Consider the following 6,000-nt stretch of genomic DNA (forward strand, 5'->3'; position numbering starts at 1 on the left):
CTACCAAATAAAATGAACCAGGACTAATTCCTTCTCGAGTTATCGTATAAACAAGGTTAACAAGCCGCTGTACGTACAAGCTGACCAATTCTATAATAGAATTGTCCCCTCAAAGGGCAATAACTTTGTCAAAATTAATGTCTGATTTATGGGCCTTAGAAAATGACTTTCTAATTTGATCCTAAAGACATGTATCAAGTTTAAATAGAGCACTACAGTATTTCAAAGATTAATGTTGCATGTAAAACTTAAAACAGAAATTTTTCTAAGTTTAAGAAAGTTATAATTTAATCTGATTGGTTAATTAGCTCGTGCGCACGACTTAGTTATCTCGTGGCCACGACTAAGTAAGTCGTAGCAACGACATGGTATCTTGTTCCAACGACTTAATTATCTCGTGGCCACGACATAGTAACCCGTGGCAACGACTTAGTACCTCGTGGCCACGACATAGTATCTCGTTCCCACGACATAACTATCTCATGCACACAACTAAGTAACTCGTGGCCACGACATAGTATCTCGTTCCCGCGATTTAACTATATCGTGGCCACGACTTAGTAACTCGTGGCCACGACATAGTATCTCGTGAGCACGACATAGTATCTCGTGGCTACGACTTAATATCTCGTGGCCACGACATAGTATCTCGTTCCCACGACATATTAATTATCTCATGCACACAACTTAGTAACTCGTGGCCACGACATAGTATCTTGTTCCCACGACTTAGCTATCTCGTGGCCACGACTTAGTAACTCGTGGCTACGACATAGTATCTCGTGGCCACGACTTAATTATCTCTAGGCCACGACTTTATAACTCGTGGGCACAACATAGTTTCTCGTGTGCACGATATAAATTAAACAACACGCATGTCACCTTTGTACGGTGGCACAAAGGTGACATGGATGTGTGTTGTTATTTTTTTGTCACATAAGATCAACTAGTTATATTTTTACTCGTAAAAAAACAAATATAAGAAACATTTCTAGACTCGGGAGAAAAAAATCTTAAATACCCATGCAAGTTTGAAAAATCAATTGATATATAAATATCTTTGATTTATCATATATTGTCTTCGTTTTGATATGACTGAAGCCGTTGACTTCAAACCACTTGCCCATCAGCGTTGTGTGTTCGATTCCTACCAAGGACTTTGGATTCTTTCATGTGAGTAAGCTATCCAGTCAGCTAACGGAACGTTGCTGGTTCCACTCAAGTGCCCGTTTGTCTCTAACATAATGTTGATGCGACGTTATTACCGAACCCAAAATGCGTATATAAGTGATTATGTTGTATTTCATATAAAATGTTTGTAAAAATAGAATCATAGTTCTTACCGCTATTAAAACATTTGTCTTCAAGTTCACATACTTCACGGGAGGCACAGTTGCAGGTTTGTATCTGCGAAAATAATGAATAATGAAGATAATGAAATAAAATGAAAATAATGCTTGTATAATACCCACGAGAGAACAATTTATAGCATTTCTAAGTGAGATGCATTTATTGTTGTTGGTAACAATAGGAATAGTTATATCAAATAAATCAATAGTGTGATTTGATAAAAAAAGTCAATAAAGATTTACTTTCGTATACAAAGAAGAAGTGGATAGTTATTATCAATGTGCATGTTTAGTATGCATGGTAGAAGTTACTGTTTAACTATTAGGAAACGTCATAGAGTATAAACTAGACCTAAATAAGTTCCATGTGCTTATGTTTTGATACATGACATTACATCAATAAGATATAATAATATAAGAAATATTTGAAACGATTCCATTTATTTTATTGTGTGGTATAAATTTGTGGTATATTTCTGGTCAAAAAAGCATTCATCACCCAACCATATTTGTATTTGTAATTTATCACTATTCACATTTATTATGGTGATGAATGTGGTAATGATGATGACGTTGACGAAAATGTTGATGACGATGATGATGATGAATTACACTTAACCTTATTAAACTCCGACTTTGCTATAAAAAGACACGGTCCAGTCTGTCCATTATTTTGCACTAGATTCACATTTACAGAATTCGCATATTTTAGTTCGCCTGCGTTAATTAATCGCCATGCTGTCGGGCCTGTTTCCACACTCTAGCATACATTCCTGTGCTGAAAATTTTGACAAAGTTCTTATAATATCTAAAAAGTTTGACGCTAGACATTTCTTGAATTCTGTTATCGAATATTGCAAATACTGTTCAGCAAATGTTCCGTATAGAAACATTTCAGAAATGATCATAAAAAATACGATTTTCTGACACATTTTGATCATCATTTCAGCGTTACATAGAATCAACTCAAGACATACATTTGTTTAAAATAATTGAAAAAGCAAATAGGGCACTATTTATATTAAATGTATGTATCAATTAATCGTTTGCTTTTGTCCAAAATTGACAGGTACTTGTCATGGGCAAAAATATTTTCCTTACTCACAATGAGCATTAAATGACTTGCCAAATGTAATTCATATAATTTCAAATGCCAACTCGTTGTTTATTTGTTTGCTCTAGAAAATCGATTTCCGTAATAAAGAGCATAAAAGCGTAACATAAAATTTGTGTGGATATAGTTAAAATAATTTGTGAATGTAATTCAGAGTGGCGGCGTGAACGAGTGGTGAACGAGTAGGACTGGTAAGCTAAAAAAATGCTGTCCGCGTGAGTTCAAACCCCGTCACGGTAAACCGTTTTTTCCATGTGCAAGAAATTTAACATTCATTGCTTAGTACTTGTTGGTTACAGGAACGGATTCGAGAATGTTTTAATAAGCTTACAAGGTTTCCAATACAACTAAAATAAATTAGTAGGAAGATAAACTAAATAGTTTGTGTATGTTTGGTCCAAATGCTACAAGTACTGTTAAATAAAGCGTGATTATAAAACCACTTTTTTAGATATACTTATTATAGGCGGGAAATTTATGTTAATGTAATGTAAATTATACCAGTCTAAAATGTCGTTCCAGATACATAGATCTATTAAAATATTTATTATTACTATCTGTTGCATGTTGAAATTAAAAATATACTATGGTACATATTGTATATATGAGACAATTAATTAAAGATTATATTGAGAAACGTCATTCTATATTGATGACAAAACAAATTTCAGATCAATCGACTTATTGCTCCTGATAGTAATAGGCAGCATAAAAATGTATAATTATGTTGACATAAATTTGGCTAGATATGTTTGAATCAAGAAAATTAATTAAATTGGTATCTAAGGCATATCAATACTCAGTTTTGTCTAAAATCCATTAAGATTGAAGAAGAAAGTGGATCGCTCTTAAAGTAGAATTCCTGCTTATTATGCCAATGTTAAACAATGTAGGAAAACCCAATCAAAGCACTTTTTTTAAAATTACAGGTCGTGCTTTATTCTGTCAAGTTTAATTGAATTAGCTACATACTCTAATAATGACCATTGAAATGTGTTTAATATACGAAATAAAAACAACCTTAAATATAAAATTCGAATTTTTCTATGAGTCACGTGTCTTATGGATCATACATTAAGTAGAATATAAAATTTAAAGTGGAAATTTATTTTTACTTTATCTTGCACACTATCAATGAATTCCTTTTGGATGAGCATAGTGCTACAATTTGCTATTATAATTACAAGGTGAATTTTACTTCATATGAGTGTCAATCTGATTTTATTAATACACAAACAATATCAGACTTACAGTTATGTTTAAATTCAGCTAATTTTAATATTATTCTAATATATATATAATTATTATAACATATTGGCCAAGGCATGTTCGACATTTTTGTAGATTGGGTGATGTCTTTTAACTATTTGAAAGCCTGGCTTTTATTCAAACATTGTAGGAGAAAAACCATAATTACATTTTAGAATCACATTTGGACACCACGCCACTCTTTTTAACAGAACGTCCGTCAGATTACAATTTAAAGTACGTCATTATATGAACACTGCATAGTTTACGTTAATTGCCTATAACTGAACTCATCGGACAACTGCTATTTCATTTTCCATTTCTATTTAGTATACGCATTAAATTCATTGTGTTTAGATAAAAAGATAACGTACACGGGAACCTCCTAATGACAAAATATAATTGATGTATTGACAATTAAATGGAAAGAATATCTAATGGGTTAAATTGGAAAATGAAACAATAAGAAGGATTTATCAATGCTTTGAGTGCTTTTTCAATTGAAATCTGAAACACGTATATACATGCGTTGTTTTGTTTATGTCAGTGTTTCATTCACTTGATTCTGAATTTAAAGGTATATTTAAAGTCACTAACTGTTCATGATATTAGGCTATGTCAAGTCTGAAATGTAAGAAACAAAAGTTTGATTGGATAATAGCGAATAGACAGCAAAATATAAGTGATGTGGTTTTTATCAAATAAGATCTAGTTCTAAAACTTAAAGGAAAAATATATTTCAACTTTTTTCTGTCTCATTGTATATCAATCATCAATATTCCAAGATCCTGCTTATTAGGAAATATTTTTTTACTAATGCATTGAATGTATTTGCAAACACAGACTTCTGTCGTTTCTCGCGTGGATGTTCTCGATGTCTTTATTGTTATACGTCGCTTTTCATGGAATGGCATGAAAGTGTCACATTGAAGGTTCCATGATAACCGCCGTATGAACACATCTGCAATTTCAAAAGTTCACCATTACCATGATAAAATGTTGAATTCTGCTTTAGCCCTAGGGGCATGGAAGGTTACTTGCACTTTCCATGGCTCAATCAAACCGAGCCTGCAACATTTTCAATTTTGTCGTTTTGTGCGTTCTTTACGGATTATTTTGCCTCAATTTTATAATTGCATCACTATAAATATCGGAGATGATATAGATATATTGAAAGTAACACATTATGAAAGAACGAACAAAAGTAATTACTACATTTTCATCCAGATACATTACAAAATCTGAATAGATCTATCAATGCATATTTCCATTTACTAATTCTGCTGTATTTGATAAGCTGTTTATGGTGTCCACGTCATCTTTACATCATTATCAAAGCTTCGACCGTTGATCCTCATGTTTTGTTACTGAACACTTTAGATAAATTGTTTTGAAATTAAGTGTTTCGTACCACACAAATTTGTCTCAACACCCTTTTGCAACATTGCTTAGATATCTGGAATGCTTATTTATAACTTCAGCAATATTTAGACAAAAGCTTACAATTTTGTCATAGATTTTTTCATAACTATTCTCCCTGTCACATTTACAAAGACTGACGTTTTTTGTACATTTTCAAGCACTGACAACTTTGGAGCATGTATATAGCTCTTATTCTTGTTTATGAAAAATATGAAAAAAAGCTTTTAAAATTTCATTATATGATTTACTACAAAAATACAATAGTGTGTATAATTGATTTACCTTATATGATCAAAAGTTATAATTGTTTTGATCAATAGTTTTAAAATGATGGGATGACATGTGTTTAGAACATAACTTGCTGGTGATGTATCACAACATAGCATTTAGCAAAAATAAATCGTGGTCAAACAGGTTTTGAAATATCTTTAGGTAGGAGTTTTGTTATGTTTGTATATGATAATTAATTATTAATGTTTATGAGTAACATATCCACATTGTAAATGAAGATAAAATCTTTAGGTATTTTACATATACGATTAATATATTAGAAAATATTAGAATAAGTTTTCATAATTGACTTTTTCTAGAAACTAAATTGACAATTATTTTGCAATCATTATTCATTGTTCTTTGTGAGGGATTAGATTAACTGTTAACCAATTTGAAAAAATACCGGTATTCTACTTTAAGTTGTTTTGGACATTTGTTAAAATACTCTTACAGTTATCTAAAAATTTGTACAGTTTCAAATAACATTGACAGCTAAGAAGTTATACTCCGGACAAGCATATTCTAATATATGATTCTGATTCATTGAGGGAGATAATTAAACAGTAAGCAAGGTAAAATAATAGTTTTGGTGGT

This window comes from Ruditapes philippinarum, unplaced genomic scaffold (assembly GCF_026571515.1).
Source record: "Ruditapes philippinarum isolate M1 unplaced genomic scaffold, ASM2657151v2 ctg1073_1_1_1_1, whole genome shotgun sequence".
Lineage (NCBI taxonomy): Eukaryota > Metazoa > Mollusca > Bivalvia > Venerida > Veneridae > Ruditapes > Ruditapes philippinarum.